General features: G+C 33.3%; 1 long non-coding RNA gene across 1 annotated transcript; it reads right to left on the reverse strand.

Moving 5' to 3' along the window:
• Positions 1-7,507: 7,507 nt before the first annotated feature.
• On the reverse strand, positions 7,508-20,494 carry LOC145738262 (uncharacterized). Its single transcript, XR_014180670.1, has 3 exons — positions 20,475-20,494; positions 20,127-20,329; positions 7,508-10,477 (listed from the first exon to the last, which is right to left on the reverse strand). It is a non-coding gene; the product is annotated as an uncharacterized LOC145738262 (long non-coding RNA).
• Positions 20,495-21,303: the final 809 nt, after the last annotated feature.

Below are 21,303 nucleotides of genomic sequence, written 5' to 3' on the forward strand. Positions count from 1 at the left end.
CTAAATATCTACATATCTTACTTATTTACGAGACGAGGCCGAATATAATCAGAAGATCAAACGAACTTACCTGTGATGTTCGATCTTGATTATATGAGGCCTCGTCGAAGTAAATAAGGTCCCTACCCAACCCAAGGCCCTTATTTAGTTGCAACAACCCAACTTTAAAATATGACTGAGGGTTGACGGCAGCGCGGGGTAGTCGGCAGTGGGGATGGGTTGACTAGGTTTGCTTTGAAATTTGTGATCGATATCGCAAGATCGAACATCACAGGTAAGTTTGTTTGATCTTCTGATTAACGTTACAAATACAACTCCAATAACTTCGAAAATTTACAGATTTCTTGAAGTACATAAAAAACAATTAGACAAACAAATTTCCAAAATGCTAGAACAAAGAATCATTCGAGAATCAGTTTCAGCTTATAATAGTCCATTATGGATTGTTCCCAAAAAATTAGATGCCTCAGGTGAACAAAAATGGCGAATTGTAGTTGATTATAGAAAATTAAACGAAGTAACTATTGGTGACGCTCATCCTCTACCAAATATCGAAGATATTCTCGATCAATTGGGTCATTCAAAGTATTTCATAACCCTCGATTTAGCTTCCGGATTTCATCAAATTCAAATGAGTGAAAAGGATATTCCAAAAACTGCTTTTTCGACTCCTAGTCCAAGAGGACATTCCAAGAAATTAGAAAAACAATATCCGATCGATATATATCCGATAGATAATATCGGATATTACCGACGATTTATTAAAGACTTCTCCAAACATGCGAAAACCTTAACTAATCTGTTAAAGAAAGATACCGCTTTTGTTTGGTCTTCTGAACAAGAAAGTTCATTCGAGTACTTTAAAAATGTTCTCTCAACTACTCCGATACTTCAATACCCCGACTTCAATAGAGATTTCATCTTAACAACCGACGCCTCCAATTATGCGATTGGCGTAATTCTTTCTCAAGGTGAAATTGGCAAGGATCTTCCAATATCCACCAAGAACTTTAAATAAAGCTGAATGTAATTATTCAACAATTGAAAAAAAACTTACAGCTATTGTCTGGGCTGTACAACATTTCCGTCTTTATTTATATGGTAGAAAATTCTTAATTCTCACCGACCATCGTCCACTTACATGGCTTTTCAATTGCAAAAATCCAAGCAGTAGACTTCTTCAATGGCGACTCAAACTTGAGGAATATAGTTACGAAATCCAATATAAACCAGGTAGAGTTAAAAAAAACTTATTTAATTTTTAGCAGTTTAAACCATTTTGATAAGTTGACATACAATGATTTATTTTATTCTCTTCAAAATTTACGTACTAAATTATTGGAATCAAAAACATTCAAAATTTATATTAAAAATCCTACAGAAAGATCTACTAATTTAAAGCAAGATCTATTTTGCGAGCTTCTTGAATTTTTATTTACAAAACATGAAATCGATGTAATCCTTATCAACAGGCCGAAAATAAAACCCCAAAATAAAAGTGAAATCAATCAAATTCTCAAAGAAAATCACGAATCAGCAATCGCTGGACATTCAGGCTTTAGAAGGACTTATACAAGAATAAAGGAAAATTATAAATGGACTAATATGAAATCTGATATTCGCAATTTTGTAAAAAATTCCACTTCTGGCCAAAAAAATAAAATTCAAGGACAAAATCCTAAAGCACCAATGGAAATTACTACGACAAGTGAAAGACCTTTTCAACATTTAGCCCTCGATATAGTAGGACCCTTACCGATAACCGAATATGGAAATAGGTTTATACTTACTATGCAAGATGACTTAACAAAGTATTCTTACGCTATACCTATCCCAAACCACGAATCCAGAACTATCGCAGGTCGATTTCTTAAGTTTATTTGTCAATTTGGTATTTCCGAAACTATACTCACAGACAATGGTTCAGAAATTCGCAACAAAATGATTGGTACTAGAATGTACCATTAGCAATGTTGACTTATAACACACATTTCCACAAAACCACTAATTACGCACCTTTTGAACTACTTTTTGGTCATAAAGCTCGTATTCCAAATTCATTAAATTCCAAACCAGAATTTAAGTATACTTATAATGATTACTACAATAACCTTAAATTAAAAATGAATAAAAGTTTAGAATTTGCAAGAGAAATAATCGAAGTCACATTATGACAAAAAGTTCAAAATTCATAAATTTAATAAAGGTGATTATGTGTATGTTCAGAACCATTCAATAAAACAAGGAATGAACAAGAAATTACTTCCAAATTACAAAGGACCATTTAAAGTAATTAAAGTTTATGATAATCAAACTGTAAAAATACTTTTAAATAATAATAAAACAGCAACATCATCATAATCTTCTGAAACCTTTCTTTTCAGATGATCAAAATGTTACTATTGATCGCGCTTAGTCTCCTAAATGCTGTCCTTTGTGACGATCCAAAACCATATTCCATCCAACCCTTAAATGCTTCGGCAGGTATATTTTTCCATCACATTGGTAACGCAAGAATATCACTTGACTCATGTACTCTATTGTCCTATACTAATATAAGTCTATATGAACAAAAATTTAATCTAATCAGTTACATGTATACTGCTCTTATACGCTCCCGCTACATCTCTACCATTGTGCCATTTAAAATTGATAGTAAAAGAAGTAATAAAACCAATGCAGTAATCTAAAATTCGCTTGTAAAGAATTATTAGAACTTATAGAGCATCATATTAATAAATTAAATGATAAATTCGATTCGATTTGCCACCTTACTGGTCACGATGACGTCAACAGGTTTAGACGCGGATTATTCGACGGTGTTTCATATGCTATCAAATGGATTTTTGGAATTCCTGATGCCGATGATAGTTACATTTCCACGATAATGTTAATACTGATTAGCTAGTTAAGTTCCCATGCTATTCGCCTATTTTATATTCCCATGCAAACTCAGCAAATGTAGATGTATTAAATATAGGATAAGCATGATAATAGTTAGTTCTTTAGTACCATCCATTTTATTCGCTTCTTGGCAAAATATATTTTTTTAAAAACCTAAATTTTATTTTTGAAATTCTAACTGGCGCAGTCGGTAGGATTTGCCAACGGTTCTGTGCATCGCGCACCTATACCGGTTTGTTTTAACGATTCGTGGCAAATTCACGTCCAAAAACGCGAAACTTCAAAGTGGCCCTAAAACTCACTCCTAGACCAGCGAAAAGGTACCAGAATCGTCCTACATCCTTTTGGTGCGAGCAGCGAGGAACAAGAATCGTCCCTCAGCTCATAAGTAGACCAGGGAGAAGACACAAATCGCGACTCCTATTGGAACCTATAGGGTAAGAAGAAACTCATCTACACGAAGACATCGAAGAGAATTTTCCTACTGCTGTAAGTTACTGATTTATTGAATATACAATCTAGTGACAAGTTGGAAGTTTTCAATTTTCTTCGAAGTTAACTTTTAACGTATTTTTTTTAAGTAAGTACCGTTTTTCTCATTTATCAAACATGGCACAACCAAATTATTCTTTGATTCGTTATCAAGCCGATAACATTCCGCAATTTGATGGAAATCCAAAATTAATTAATCGTTTTATTTCGTCATGTGAAAACTTTTTAAATTCACATAGAGATAGGAATAACGCAAATGCTGCGATAAATGTTGCTTCGCGTATAGTGTCACGAAGGATAATAAATCAAATTTATTACTTGAACGGAAACATTAAAAAATGTTTATATTACTTGAGCGGAAACAATATTGAGGAGACAACCTCAGGAGACAATTCTCCAACTTGGTGGTCTGGTGACCAGGTAACCATAAATGGTACCACTCTACTGGAAGAAGAAGAATCCTCCTCCACCCTTCCTGAGGTGGACCTAGAGGAAGTTGAATCCGCCTACAAATCACTCATCTCCTATGCCAAAGATAATAACTTGGGAGGAAAGATAATACGAGAATATTCCAAAAACTCCAATTTCATTGATAGAGGACTGTTTAATATTACTCTCTATGAGTACCTAACCAACGAAATATCCGAGGCACAGGCACTAGGCATGCTTAAGGGGATGAGAATGGAGAGGCAGAGAGCACAAGCCCAGACCTCAAGAGACACGGAGCATGCCATGCAGAGATTCATAACAGAGCAGGAGAACTTCTTGACCCTTGCTCTAGATAAGCTGAGGCAGTCAGGGGACAATGAAAGAAACTGCATCCATGTATTACGCCAGACGATGGACACATTAAATCGTCTTGAAAAGCAGAAATTGGACTCCACCTTGACTCCAAAGTCAACGTCACCACCCTCTTCCATCTCTACAGAGCCACCGGAAACCAGTGTCTCATTTGGAAACCTCTCGCTGGGGTGCAATGCAAGTGGTCTCATCACCTCCTACCATATCATCAAGACACCAGTGAATCTGAACTTATGGAAGCAAATTGGGGATTTTTTGATAGGGGTTCCTAGCGATTTTCTGACCTCCATACAAGTTTTGGAGTTCATTAAAAGGTTTAGGAAGGACAATCCCAACCAATCAGACAACACGAAATGGGTTTCTAATCTCCGGTAGATTTAGAAAAAAAAAAAAAAAAAAAAAAACCTCAGTAATGGTGGTGGTGGAAGTAGATGCGGTGACCAGTACCATTTATGGTTACCTGGTCACCAGACCACCAAGTTGGAGAATTGTCTCCTGAGGTTGTCTCCTCAATATTGTTTCCGCTCAAGTAATATAAACATTTTTTAATGTTTCCGTTCAAGTAATAAATTTGATTTATTATCCTTCGTGACAATAGAATATTATTTCTTAATTCTTGAGAACTAATTCGTAATGCAATAATCAGCACATTTTCCGACCAAAGATCGGTTGATTGCGTAATACAAGATATTATCACCATGAAACCAGATAAAAATTAAAATCCTCAACAGTTTGGTTTAAGATTGCAAGACATAAGGTCTTTTGTTTTCAAAAATAAATTCTTCTAATGAGGCAAGAGAAATTAAACTTCTGAAAATTGCTGAATATGGTAATTTAGTTACAAAAACATTTATAAATGGGCTAAATTATCACATGCAGTTAGTAGTACGGTTAAAAAAAACACAATCTCTTGAAGAAGCTATTTCTCATGCAATCGAAGAAGGAAAATTTCTTTATTTTAAGAATAGACAAAATACTTCTTCTAAAATTCAAACTAACGCTTCTTCACAAAACGCCGTAACACCTCAAAACAAACACTTTCGTCCCACACAACACAACTACACAACACAACCCACACAGAGAAATTTTGTCTCTTTCCAACAAAATGTAAGTTATACGCCAATGATGCCGCAGTATTTTAATACTCCCAGAAACGATTTTCCACAAAATAATAATATTTGGTCAGTTCAGACCTAAATCATGACAAAGTAGAATGATTAATAACACTAATCAAAATTTCCAAAGATCTCCGACAAATCAGTTAAGATCAAATGTTTTTAAGTCACAAAATCGTAAATTTCCTAGAGATGAACCAATGGACGTTTCTTCTAGTAACACCATCATAAACAGAGCCATAAATCAACAAAATCAAAATCTGAATTTTACGAGTCAAGAATTGTTTAATCAATCGGTTACAAGTCTAAAAGATCAAACCGAAGAAAATTTTGAACCTTTTGTTGAAAATTCATATCTTGAAGAAGGAAATAAGGTATATGGAAAATGATATATTACAGTTAACAATCAATTTGATGAAGTAAATAATCGAATGATGATTTTTATTGTCAATTATCAATTCGAATAACCAGGAAACTTTGATGAGTCAAATTTTCAGATTTCTCATTCCAACAATCCCCCATTATAGTAGTTAACGTGAACAACTATGTTAATCCTGATTTACCAACAATATTTTTACACGAAATTAATTCTTACTTTCTAATTGACACTGGAAGTGGAAAAAGTTTTATAAAACCCGAATTAGCTTATGAAATGTATCCACATTCAATATCAAATGAACCTTTTGCTGTTTGATCAGCTCACGCTAAGTCAATTCACAATAAATTTGTTGAAATTCCAATTTTTCCATCTTTCAATTCCCCAGAAAATCATAAGTTTTAACTCTTTGATTTTTCGCCGGAATACGATGGCCTTTTAGGAATTGATTTTTTAAAAAACACTGAAGCAAACGTAGACTTGAAAAATCTTCTATTAGAGACACCAAAAGAACTTGTTAAAAAGTTGAAATACCTGTAAAACAAGTAATGGCATTAGTATTCTAAATTATCAAAATTTTGGAAATGGAGAAACGCCAAATGCATTAGTGTCAATTAACAATTTTCACGCATTAACAACTATTGTTAATGCTTGTGACAATCCCATAAAAATTCAAATTTTTGAACCTTTCGATGTATAAACCATTAATGAAACTGAAATAAATTTGTTCGAAAAAATGGAAACAGACACAGAAATTAACAGATACTTTGACAATGCACAAAAACAAAATTTAAAAAAATTGAGACTCTCACACTGTAACAAAGAAGAATACAAAGCTATTATAGATCTTTGTTATGAATTTAGACACATTTTCTATTGTGAAAAAATTCCATTAACATTTACAAATCAAATCAAACACAAAATTAATTTGACTGACGAAACTCTTTTTTTTACAACTTTTACAAAAACTTATCGTTATCCCGCCGTACATCAGCAGGAAGTCCGTTCTCATATAACTAAAATGTTAAATGATGGAATAATACAACATTCAAATTCACCATGGACTAGCCCCATTTGGGTAGTACCAAAGAAAATGGACGCATCTGGTAAAAGAAACTGGCGCATAGTTATCGATTATAGCAAATTGCTGGCCTTGATAGGGAACGGACGTGCTAGTGCGAGCGAATCAAAACAATTTTTTTTACTGACATCGGCTTAGCTATAGAAAGGAATTCTAACTATTTGAACACGGCACGTGCAAAAATAGCATGTACCCTGGGAGTTCGCAGTCCGAGTCGGATTTGTTCTCCTGGCTTTACAAAGCCGAAAACTAAAAAAAGGGGGAGGAAACCAAACTCTACCCCCTCATCGTCAAACCCTACAACCCCTACTCAGGACCTTAAAAGACCGGCTTTAGAAAAACCTGCAACACGAGCTACAACCAACAGGGAAAAAACCTCCACTCAAACTTCACCCTCTCCTTCATCAATTGTTAACGACCAACCACCAATTTAGGAACCCAACATTTAAATTGACGTTTTACGTCACCTCACCACCAACTTTAACGAGAGTGCAACTTGCCGTCAAATGGGAAGAAATCAACCAATCTAACAAGGACATTATCATAAAACAAGAGTCGAATTTCCTTATTAAAACCAACGATGAGGAAACAACAACCAAATCTCTTGAGGTTCTCAAACAACGTGGCATGATTGACATTACCGACGAGATGTTTTCTGACCACCTGAAGAGTATTTACCCTCAAATAAGATTCTGTAAAAGAATCATATCGAGACAAAGAAGGGCGCCCACGCTTATAATACGACTGATAACTGGAGACCATTCAACATACGAGCGTCTGATGGCAAACAGGTTTGTGCACTTTCTGGGGCGCATCTTCAGGATAATAGAAAGCAAACCGCCACCACTTATTCCTGCTCCATGGAGCAAATGTAACGCTTACGACCACCGTTCGGAGGATTGCAGGAAGCCTTTGAAGTGCAACGGATGCCAGGGCACTCATTCAACGAGTGCGTGCACTTCTCCTCTACCAGTCAAGTGTGCAACCTGCAACTCGGACGATCATGCTGCCTGGAGCATGAAGTGTCCCAAACGACCCACTGCTCCCATTGAAGGTATTCCGAACGTGAAGGTGAAATGTCTTAATAAGAGGACAGCTGAAGTGTCCAATTCAGTTACGGCACACAGCCGAGTTCATACACCTATTACAACGCACGACCACATAATAAACAAATACAAACACCAACTAAACAAGAGAGAGAACAATAACAGAGAAGAACTAATCAAGAAACTGCGTAAGCGGTTTATTATACATTAGTATGTATACATACATTAGTACATTATTTTTAAGTTAGTTCAGTACCAGAATTTATTTATTTTTTTCTCTCGCATGTACCATGGGCAGAAAGGCCACGCGGCCGATAGCCCTTTTTACTGTACCTTGTACTGTGAGATAAATATTATATACAGGGTGTCCCACGACGAAAGACATCGATTGATGTTGGAAAAAGTATAAATGGGAGAGTTTTGAAAATTTGGCAGGATACTGATATGGGCATGCCCAATCCAACTAAAATATTTTCAAGATGGTTGCACTCCGTTTATACCGGAAGTTGATCACAACTTTCTTATTTTAAATTGAACACCCTATATATTATTACATATTTGGATTCCTCACAAAATTCTGACCAACTTTTGTCTAGAATGCCCTATGCCTATCTCTAGCCGTTTTCGAAATATTTGATGTTTTTCCAAAAAAGTGACAGTTGCAACACTGCACATATTTTTGTACTATGTTAAAACCGTATTTCATTTTGCAATGAAACTTTGGGTTATTGTAAATAAAGGATCGTTTTATTAAACTGAGGGTGCGTAATGACTCATTTGTATACAGGGTCGTCAAAAAAATCATAAACTTGCAACTAAAAAAAATGAAAAATCTCAAGTTTTTTAAATAGAAACCCACATTTTTTATGACGGAATCATTTTGAGCATTAAAAATTACTATAAGTTTCAATTTACTTGCCTATACCTAAATCCAACCCATTTCGTTTTATTTGAGAATAAACATTTTTTTATTAGGCTGCACGGTTGGGATTAGCTGGTACTCTAGTTGGTCATGCTTTTGACACACATGATTGGTTTTGTCCCGTATTCTTAAAATTTTCAATTATTTGCTTGACAGCTTTTGGTGATGGCTTTGGTTTTTCTGGATAACGAGCGGCAAATACCTCACATGTTCTACTCACAACTTTATCACATTCTCCGTAAATAATAAACAGATTTAAGTAATCTTGGTTGGAATAACGTAACCGCTACGGCAATTTGCAGTTGTCAAAACACTCAAAACTAGTGTTATTAACATGCACTGCAGGTCTCCAATATCACCGTGTGTCAAAAGCATGACCAACTAGAACACCACATAATAAAAAAATGTTTATTCTCAAATAAAACGAAATGGGTTGGATTTAGGTATAGGCAAGTAAATTGAAACTTATAGTAATTTTTAATGCTCAAAATGATTCCGTCATAAAAAATGTGGGTTTCTATTTAAAAAACTTGAGATTTTTCATTTTTTTTAGTGGCAAGTTTATGATTTTTTTTGACGACCCTGTATACAAATGAGTCATTACGCACCCTCAGTTTAATAAAACGATCCTTTATTTACAATAACCCAAAGTTTCATTTCAAAATGAAATACGGTTTTAACATAGTACAAAAATGTGTTGAACGTTGCAACTGTCACTTTTTTGGAAAAACATCAAATATTTCGAAAACGGCTAGAGATAGGCATAGGGCATTCTATACAAAAATTGGTCAGAATTTTGTGAGGAATCCAAATATGTATTAATATATAGGGTGTTCTATTTAAAATAAGAAAGTTGTGATCGACTTCCGGTATAAACGGAAGTGCAACCATCTTGAAAATATTTTAGTTGGATTGGGCATGCCCACATCAGAATCCTGCAAAATTTTCAAAACTCTCCTATTTATACTTCTTCCAATATCAATCGATGTCTTTCGTCGTGGGACACCCTGTATATGTTGTACAAACAAAATGAACAAGAAACCATCTCGATCACAGATTTCAAAAAATCCGTCATACAATATTTGACATCTAATAAACTTCAAACTGAAATTTTATAAAAAGGCGTAGTAGCAAAAAAAAGAAGTTTTACTCACAGAGATTAATAGCAAGGAAGGTACAAAATAAAACAATGTGTAAACTTTTGAGTGTAAAAAAGTGTTTCAAGCGCGTTCTAAGATTGTATACACATTAAAAGACGCGGTTTTTTTGAAGTTCTAATAATAAACATTCTGGCTCGTTCTTAAAAAACCCACCTGATAAAAGGTTGATTCTTCGATGCAAATCGAAGCTGAGCAGACACAAAAAGTTAATTTTGCTGTAGGATTTTGATCAGTCAGGAAAATAAATTGTACGTTTGATAGATATTAATGACTGATTGCTGGTGTGGCTCAATTCCAATGTCAACTTCTGCACAGTTACTCAGTTCGCCATGCGTAGATTGACATTTAAAGGAATGATAATTCTTGTAATACATCCCCATTTAGTCGGACATTAAATAAAAATTATGCGGTCAAATATTGTGGATAGGAAAATGTTGCATATGACATAACAGCAAATCGAAATAGTAAATAAAACTACACACAACCCGCGCCCCAATCTTTAGTATATTAGTAAAATAAATAAGAATTCCAGCGTTCCCCTGTACGACTTTTTATGCATCTCGCTTCACCGGGAGAATATCTGAAACAAAGAAAATAATATTACGACAAGAACATAAAAAACGTCAACGTGTTTTAACCGATTTCAGCTGAATACCTAAAAAAAAATTTAAATGAACTTTTTATAACATCCGGAGATTTCCGACAAAAACCAAAAAAGTCAAATTTCTATTTGTTTTTTACCACTTTATTAATGATTATTTTGGAATTTACTCCGCATGTAATAAAATGTTTTGATTTTTTTTTTACCAAATTATTTAGCAATAAAACTTCTCCATTGAACTAAAGCTCTTACCACAATAGTTTCTGAGATAGCAATGCTAATGCATCGAATTTGTAACACCCTGTATATAAAGTAAAAGTTTACGAATAATATAGAAAAATACCCATATTTTATCTGCCACAAATTTATGCTCCACCCTGTATAGTCAAAACAAAAAGAAAACATTTCTAATTTTTGTTTTAAAAAAAATTGCCCAGCCTAAATTAAAACTGATATATATTATCACATAGCTTATAAAAAACACAAATCACAAAACGGTGCACGCTAGATGTAACAAGTCTTCCTGATCAATCAATCAATGAGTAAATTCAAAAATTCAATAATATACAGGATGTTACATTATAAAACATAGAAAATTTGGACTGTCACAGTTTTACAAGATACTTTTTGTAGCTTCCCAAATAGTTTACTCTGATTAAAATAATCAAATCAACCTTAATGTTAATTCCTGTCTATCTGATATATTATTTATAGAAAGGGAATAGCTTGAATAATCAAATTATCTAAAAATTCAGAAGAATTTACTTGGTTATAAAAACACTGCAACTGCACAAAGGTGTTAGCTTTATAATCATAGTACTCATAAGATAGAAGATGTCTCATACAAGCGGTGTCTTGAGTTCATCATTTGTACTCACTGCAAACTACCTCATTATTACTATACTTTAAACATGCTTTTAGATTAGAGACACTAAATATAATACATATAGATTTGACGTTCAATAATGCAATTTAGCAAAGTAAATAATGATGATTATTGTTAAGATTATTGTGTTAACGTAAAACTGCAATGCTTTTCATTTTAATGTCAATTTCAGTAAAAATAGTTAACTAACATTAAAACTTGCTCTTTTATGCACTGTTCTAATGTAGTACTTCTTGGTGGGTAATTTGAGCCTTGTTTAAGTCATTTTCTTTATAAAAGTTATGCTTTCTCAAACACATGAAAAAGTAGTGAAGTATTCAGCATATACCAGATACAGATCTGTAAGATAGGCCTAATTTAATTAACGCACTTGTGTGGGAATGATGGATGTCATCCGGGAAAAATAAAGATTTCAATATCGGGGCAATGATTCCGAATTGGCACGTTTTTACAAGGACTGACTGAATACTTTGTTACAAATTCATTAGTTATTAAGTTGTGATTAAATGGAGTTATTAAGCAATTGAGGATATTCATTACACACCCTACTCCGAGCACAACAGTTTGGCGACGAAGATACAGTACGGACCTACAATTCCATTACACTGCTGGGACTAGAAACGTGGAAGTACATTGGACCTAGCATATTACAATGGCCACAGAACAACGAGATACAATACACTCAGTACAAACTGTATTTTCAATCGAATCCTACGATCCTCAAAAGAAGTTCGACCGATGGTTAATGAGGTTAGAAAGTGCATTTAATGTGATCACAGTTCCTATAAATAAGAAAGCAGCTTATTTATTACACTACATGGGTCCTGAAGATGTTCTATGTGATAAAATTTCTCCAGAATTACCATCTACAAAGTCATATGATGATTTAGTGAAGATTATGAAACAACACTACAATCCTGAACCTTTGGAAATTGCAGAAAATTTTCGGTTTCTTCAGAGAAAACAGAGAGAAGGGGAATCATGCCAGGGTTACCTCACAGCTTTACAGAGGCTGGCTACAACTTGTAACTTTGGAGATTACTTAAAAAAAGTTAAGATCATCATCTCAAAATATCCGGAGTCGGCTATAGGAGCAGAAGAAACTGACCATTGAGAGGGCAACCGTGATTGCTGTAAGCATGGAAACCTCAGCAAGGGATGCGGCTCAGTTACACAGTTTTAGTTCCAACCAAGTACATTCTGTGCAAGCTCAGGGAAGTAGAAATGTTTCCAAGTTTAAGCAGAAACCATCCATACGGGAGAATAGTAGTTCTAATTCTAATTTTAAATGTTTTAGATGTGGTTCAAATAAGCATTTGGCCAATGTATGCAAGGCTAAAAACTTGAATTGTTCAAAATGTAATAGGAAAGGGCATGTAGCACAGGTATGCATGAAGAACGGCAATAGTACAGGTAAGCAAGAAGTTCATGATATTGAGGAAATATTGGCTATACATAACAAAGAGTATGTTGGTTTTAGAAGTAAATTTACTGTGTCTTTACTTGTGAACAATATGTTATTTAGGTTTGAAGTAGATTCAGGTGCTGCAGTGTCAATTATTAGTTTCAGTACATATTCTAAACATTTTTCAACCTTAACTTTAAAAAACACACACATTCAGCTATGTAGTTACTCAGAGCAGGCTTTAGAAGTAGCAGGGTAGTTAAAGTTAAATATAGAGATGTTGTTAAAAACTTAAATCAATATGTAGTATATACAAGTAAATATCCATTCAAAATTGGAAATGTTGTTGTCTAAGTATACACATGTTTTTAATGAAGGGGAAATTGGAAAGATTACAGGGATTCAAGCCAGTTTAAACATAAAACCTGATGCTAACAAATTTTACATCAAAGCAAGGAAAGTGCCATTTGCACTTCTTTCTAAAGTATAACTACTAAATTAGATTTACATCAAGCCTATCTTCAAATGGAATTACGACTAGAAGACAGAAAGTATCTTACATTAAGTACCCCTAAAGGTTTGTACAGGAGTACTAGATTGATGTATGTATGGCATTGCTAGTGCTCCTGCAATTTGGCAACGCTCAATTGAGAACATTTTGGGAGATATTCCAGAAGTATCAGTTTTTCTTGACAACATTAAAATTACAGGTCCTCATGATGAAATTCATTTACAAAGATTGGAACAAGTTCTAGAAAGATTTAGCAACTATAATATTCGAGTGAATTACAGCAAACGCTCATTTTTAGCTGATCAAATTGAGTATTGTGGATATATTATAGATAAACATGGAATACATAAGACCAAGGCCAAAATTGAAGCCATTCAAAATGCTTCAGTTCCTACTAATAAAACTCAAGTGCGAGCCTTTGTTGGTTTGGTCAATTACTATTCAAGATTTCTTGAAAATCTGAGTGAGATTTTACATCCAATTTACAATCTACTAAAAGATTCTGTTCCTTTCAACTGGAGTAAAGCATGTCAAAGGGCTTTTGATGCAGTCAAAAAGGAAATTGGATCAGATAAAGTCTTGGCTCATTTTGATCCAACATTACCTTTGATTTTAGCCACTGATGCCAGTCCTTATGCAGTTGGGGCCCCAGATGGTTTGGAACGTCCAATTCAATTTGCCTCCCAAACTTTGACGGAAGTGCGGCAAAAATATGCTCAAATTGATAAAGAAGCATATGCAATAATTTTTGGAATTAAGAAGTTTTACTATTATCTGTATGGTAGACTATTCACCCTACTGGTCGATAATCAACCCCTGGTGCAAATATTATCAACTGAAAAGTCACTTTCAAAGTTAACTACTACAAGAATGCAACATTATGCTTTATTTCTACAAAGTTTTTCATATACCATTAAATACAAAAACACAAAAAATCATTCAAATGCTGATGAAATGTCAAGATTGCCAATTAAGAGCACAAGTGATTTTGTGGTTGATTCATTAGATCAGTTTGAAATTTGTCAAATAGAAACCTTACCAATTACATTAAGTGACAGAACAAGAAACAGCCAAAGATAATTCACTCAAAGTTTTATTGGAAAATTTGAAAAGGGGAAAAGAAGTGAAATCTGAATACAGATTTAATGTACCTTTATCAGAATTTCCGTTGCAAAACAACTGTATTTTTAGACAGCACATGATTGTAATTCCGGGTTCATTGAGACATACAATTTTGGAGAAACTTCATGCAGTTCATTTTGGAATGTGGAAAATGAAGCAATTAGCTCGAAGTTATTGTTGGTGGCCAGGAATTTCAAAGAACATTGAAAACACATGCAAAAACTGCAGTCAATGTAATAAAATGAAAAATAACCCTTCAAAAGTACCCAATCATCCATGGGAAACACCTACATCACCAATGAGCCGAGTTCATGTGGATTTTGCAGGCCCTTTTATGAATATGTACTACTTCATTTTAGTAGATGCATATACACTGGCCAGAAATTCACATAGTTAAAGATAGGACAGCTAGAAATACCATTACTTTACTGAGGAAAATATTTACTTCTTTTGGATTACCCCGAGTATTAGTGTCTGACAATGCTCAAACATTTGTGTTACAAATTTAAAAAATGTTTGCAAGAAAATGGAATTATACCCAAGTTAAGTGCTCCATACCATCCAGCTACAAATGACTTAGCAGAACGCTAATTTCAAACTTTTAAGCAGACCTTACGAGCACTCAAAGGCAGTGAACCAGAACTTCAAAATCGGTTGTCAAAGTTTCTATTACATTATAGGAAAATTTCGCACAGTGTCACAGGAATTTCTCCTGCATATTTAATGTTTAATAGAGACATACGAACTAGACTTGATTTTTCGACAGAGGGAATTGGTTTCTTCAGGAATACAAAAAGGAAGTAGTAATGGAGTACCGGAATTTAAACTTGGACAAAGAGGGGAATGTCGGGATTATATTCATAAGGATAAATGGATGTTTGGAAAGATTCATAAGCGATTAGGCACACTACACTATCTAGTTAAACTTGACAATTCACAAATTTGGAAACGACATGTGGAACAAATCAGAGAGATTGGAGAAGAAGGACACAGTGTGCGATCTATTATTAGCAATTCATCTTCATTACATGATTATTTAGAAAATAATGATTCAACGTCTCAGACCACTGCTTCACCTGAACCTATTGTTAAGCGTGTTGTTCATGAGAATGAAGGTTTTGCTTCGCCAATTGGCCCTAAGATAGAATTGGTGCAACCGACTTCAAGTCTACCTGAGGTTACTAGCGGTGAGTTGAGAAAAACGCAAATAAAAAAAAAAAAAAAACGCAATATTAGGGCTCCCGTAAGATTAGATTTATAGGCTATTGTTTTTCTTTGGGAATTGTTAAATTGGTTTTGTGCTACCAGATTAGTTTTAGTTGTTACGTTTCGTCTCATTTGTACAAGGAATTTACAAGTGGGAGGAGAGATGTTATGTTCATACGGAACGCACTTGTGTGGGAATTGATGGATGTCATCCGGGAAAAATAAAGATTTCAATTTCGGGGCAATGATTCCGAATTGGCACGTTTTTACAAGGACTGACTGAATACTTTGTTACAAATTCATTAGTTATTAAGTTGTGATTAAATGGAGTTAATAAGCAATTGAGGATATTCATATACACCCTACTCCGAGCACAACAACTTAAAAAATACCAGACGGGAAAAATGTGTAGTAATGATGCATCAGCAGGGTTAAATACCTAGGTTAAGTTTGAAATTGGTATTGTAATCTTACTTAGACCAGCAGGCTCTATGTCCTTCAAAAAATATACATTTACTTGATTTTATTGTCTAATTTTCAACTATTATTGAAATATTGTATTAAAATTACAAATATAACTATTTTAGCTGCATGGGAATCTGTTTGACATAACATAAATAATAAAAACAAAAGCAAAGTGACAAATTCGAACTTTAGTTGACATAACAACAGATGGAAGATGGGTTAATCAGCAGAATTTGAACTGAAAAAAATTGAACTTAAGTATTTGATTGTTAAAAAAAACATTGCAGCTGCACAAATACAGGGTGTTACAAATTAGATGCATTAGCATTGCTATCTCAGAAAGTATAATTCATAGAGATTAGATAAATGGAGGCAAAGTTGCGCATTTTACTGCTAAATAATTCGGTAAAAATTTTTTTTTTTAATTTTCATTACATCCAGAGATATCCAAGAAAAACCAAATTTCTATTTTATTTTTTTCCACTTTATTATTGATTATTTTGGAAAATCAACTGCACCTTCTGGAGGCATTAATTTATGCTATTTAAGAAAATAATGTTTGTATTTAGCTACAACGTTTCGTTTTTTAGATACCATCATCCACTTAATATTTTAAAATACGGACCAGGACTTTCGATTTCGTTTTTTTAGTAGCTACCAACCTACCGAAGACAATGATGTGCCACACTTGTCAAAAAATTATACCTAGTGTACTTAGGTATTTGTTTTTTTCAAATATGCATTTGAAATTCATATGTTATCATAATGAGTAAATAATTTAGTTTGATATGATTAAGCTGATTCATCAAAACTCAACCGCGAATTCAAACATGTGAGTATCTGAAAAATAAATAACTAACAGAAAACATATTTTTTTTTTAAATAACTGAAAAGTACCATAAGAAACTCTCGCTCTTTTTCGAAGGAGCAATGAACCTATTTATTAAATTATATAAAACTATCTACTCATTATGACAACATATCAAATTCAATTGCTTATTTTTTTAAAAAATCTTAAAATACCAAGTACATAATACGAGTACACTAGGTATATTTTTTGACAAGTGTGACACATCATTAGTTTCAGAAGGTCTGTGGCTACTAAAAAATGAAATAAAAAGTTTAGGTCGGTATTTGAAAATTTGAAGTTGACGTTGGTATCTAAAAAAGTAATGTTTGAGCTGAAAACTAAAACTATTTTCTTGAAGAAAACGTGCCTCCAGAAGGTGCCATTGATTAAAGTGGTAAAAAAATAAAATAGGAATTTGACTTTTCCGGTTTTTGTCGGATATCTCCGGATGTAATGAAACTTTTTTGAATTTTTTTTTTACCAAATTATTTAGCAATAAAATGCGCAACTTTGCCTCCATTTAACTAAAGTTCTATCAACTATACTTTCTGAGATAGCAATGCTAATGCATCGAATTTGTAACACCCTGTATGTTTGCTTTAAAATCATGGTACTAGATAAGCAAATGTTGTATCATCTAAGTAATTTCGTAGACATCATTTGATCTGAAGAATTGACACGTATATGAATTAGATTATTACTGTTCCTTCAAACATGCATTTAAATAACACTACATACAGTGCTTTTGTAACATGAATGCTGCCTAAGTTCAATAAAATTAAAAAGACTAACTTTTCACAAAAATTCTCGAACCCCCTCATGTTTTTAATTTTATTAACCGCTGCTTGTGTTATATGAAATGGAATTATACAGGGCCCAAAAACTGGGTATTTAAAATAATTTTGATCTTTTAAATGGCAACACTTCTTTATTATTGTATAATTTGGATTCTAGAAGCAAACAATTCTAAATCTGTTCCATGCAACTTGTACCACAATTGTCCTGTAAATATTGATAATTTGACACCAATAATTTTCCAATAAATCAGATTAACATCCCCAAAAATTATTGATGACATTGTAAAATGATAATAATTGTAAAATGATAATAAACCGTCTTGGTTATTGTAACAGTACATAGAGTTCATTTTGAACAGCTGATTTTTTTTTTTTTCAATTTTTTTAAGTAAAAGTTGTAGGACCTATAATTTTGAAAAGTGTATTTGATATTTGTTTGAAAACAATTGAATATCAGTATGGAGTATGTTGCATGAAATATGTTAAGGATTGTTTGTAGAATCCAAAACCTCCTATAAAAATAAGGTTCCAAGTGTTTTTGCAAAAAGTAAAGCCCACTTTAAAATTTAGTTTAAGTATTAGTAGGTATTAGTACTCACTGTAAAAATTGAAGGTGATTATAAATGATGAGTTTATGGAGGTTATTACATGACATATAGACAGACAAGTGCCAGTACATAAATAGTAAATATTTCATAAAAAGTTGTAGCTTGTAGCTGCAATCCTTTTTCTTTAAGTCGGAACCCAAAACAAAAATGAAAAAGTTAATAAAATCATGTACCTAAAAACTATAACTTTTGTGATAATATTCATGTCGATGCCAGGTTAACCATACTGCAGGTGCGAAAAAGGCAAAAAGATTTAATTTTAGTATTAGACATAAAAAATTTTGGTTTTTAAGTGAATTCAGTTATAACTAATACTAAATTTAAATTATTTTTTTATAAACTACTTTGGTCATAAGCATTGATTCTATTCTTAGTCCTAATATTAATAACATAACTAAAATTAAATTTTGCTTTATAAACTAGGCTTAAGTCCCTTCCATTTCATCACATTCAATGCCGATTACTAAAGTGTACAATGATAATTATTAAACATAAAACAATAATGAAAAATGCATTAGTTTTCATATACAGGGTGTCCCACGACGAAAGACATCAATTGATATTGGAAAAAGTATAAATAGGAGAGTTTTGAAAATTTGGCAGGATACTGATGTGGACATGCCCTATCTAACTAAAATATTTTCAAAATGGTTGCACTTCCGTTTATACCGGAAGTAGATCACAACTTTCTTATTTTAAATAGAACACCCTATATATTATTACATATTTGGATTCCTCACAAAATTCTGACCAACTTTTGTATAGAATGCCCTATGCCTATCTCTAGCCGTTTTCGAAATATTTGATGTTTTTCCAAAACAATGACAGTTGCAACGTTCAACACATTTTTGTACTATGTTAAAACCGTATTTCATTTTGCAATGAAACTTTGGGTTATTGTAAATAAAGGATCGTTTTATTAAACTGAGGGTGCGTAATGACACATTTGTATACAGGGTCGTCAAAAAAAAATCATAAACTTGCCACTAAAAAAAATGAAAAATCTCAAGTTTTTTAAATAGAAACCCACATTTTTTATGATGGAATCATTTTGAGCATTAAAAATTACTATAAGTTTCAATTTACTTGCCTATACCTAAATCCAACCCATTTCGTTTTATTTGAGAATAAATATTTTTTTATTATGCTGCACGGTTGGGATTATGTGGTGTTCTAGTTGGTCATGCTTTTGACACACGGTGATATTGGAGACCTGCAGGGCATGTTAATCGGGCATAAATAATCTTTATTTTCAATAGAAAAAAGGCTATCGACCACTTGGTCTTTCTACCTATGTTTATAGTGGGATTTTTTATGGTTTTAGTATACATGTTAACTTATTTCTAATTATTTACAATTTATTTACAAAAAAAAAAAAATCTTAGTTAAAGTGCTCTAGTAGGGTGGCAGTGGGAAAGAGGTAACGGGATTGTCTAGTTTGTCTTGTTATGCACAGTGGGTTTATTATTGTCCAGTTGTTTGGATTATTTTTCCATTTGTTTTGTAGTTGTATAAGTCTGTCTGTTATTTTGGTCATGTTTGTACGTTCGTAGAGAAGTTGGTTGGATGGGTTGTGTAGTGGGTTTTCTGGGTGTCTTATTTTGGTTATTAGTCTTAGAGCAATCTGTTCCGTAGTCTGGGTATATCTTTTAGTTTTGTCAGTAGCGTTTGCTCTAAGTAAGTGTCCGTAGTCTAGAACTGGTCTACAGATGGATTTGTATATTTGTGTGGATTAGTTTTCATTTGAATGTTAATTTAAGTAAAATCACTATACTGACCTTAAACCTTGCTTTTTTATTCACGGTTCTAATCTAAGTAGTTGATCCCATTGCACACAATTTCACTCTTCAACTTGATTGATATGTTGCAATCTTCTTAGTGGGTAATTTGTTCTTGGCTTAGGTCAATTTCTTCATAAAAGTTATATTTTCTCATCCACATGGAAAAGTAGTGAAGTATTCAGCATATACAGGATACATTTCTGTGAAATAGGCCTAATTTGTTAGTTGAACCACCCTTAAAAAATTGTCAGACTAGACAAATTTTTAGTAATGTATACAAGTGATGCATCAGCAAAGATTATATAGGTTAGGTATGAAATTGCCTAATTGTCATTGAAATCTTACCTGGGCTAGCAGGCGTTGTGTCACCGCCTTCTCTACAAGAAAGCCAAGAAGGTGCATTCCAAAAATTCCAATATGGCCGAAATATGGAATTGACAGTTTGCATTTGTTTGTATTGTGGAAATTGAGTTTTTTGAGAATTACACGAATGTTTACGGTTTAAAATCAAAACTTGAGGTTATTTGCCAAAGTAATTGTTGTTTATATGTTTATTGTTCTAGTGAAAGTGTAGTTTGTGTTCATTTTATTGTGTTATCACTATTGTTATTGTTCCTTCATTGTTCTATAATTTGTTGTTGGTTTTTTCAACTTAAATTCTATTGCCTCTACAATATGCCGTCACACTTGTTGTTTGCCAAATTGTAAAAGCAATTTGGAGAAAGGCCCAAAAGTGTCCTTTCCTTTCCATAAGACCCTGCTCGAACCCAACAGTGGTTGAAAGCTTTGAACTGGAATGATTTTACTCCAACACAATACTCAGTGGTAAGTACAATATGCTTTCTCATTCAGTAAACTTATTGCCTCTTACATACATTGGTATGTGACTTATGTGAGTTACATTTTGAGGCCGCCTGCATTTTGAGAGCAACAAAGGTTTACTCTGAAGAAACAGGACAGCTTTTAGAAGTTCTATTGGCACATTTACATTTTAAAAGAAAGGTCTTGGTAATAATATAAAACCCATTTACCAGTTTTGCTTACCTAGATTCAAGGATTTCCAAATTTTCTTTGATTGAGCAGTTTTTACATTAGTTTGTTCCTACTTTCCAAGACAAAGGGTTCTAACCAAACTTGCTTTGGCTGGACTTTATTCGATATAAAAAGCCATATC

Source organism: Ips typographus, linkage group LG15 (assembly GCF_016097725.1).
Source record: "Ips typographus isolate SLU linkage group LG15, UJ_Ityp_2.0, whole genome shotgun sequence".
Taxonomy (NCBI): Eukaryota; Metazoa; Arthropoda; class Insecta; order Coleoptera; family Curculionidae; genus Ips; species Ips typographus.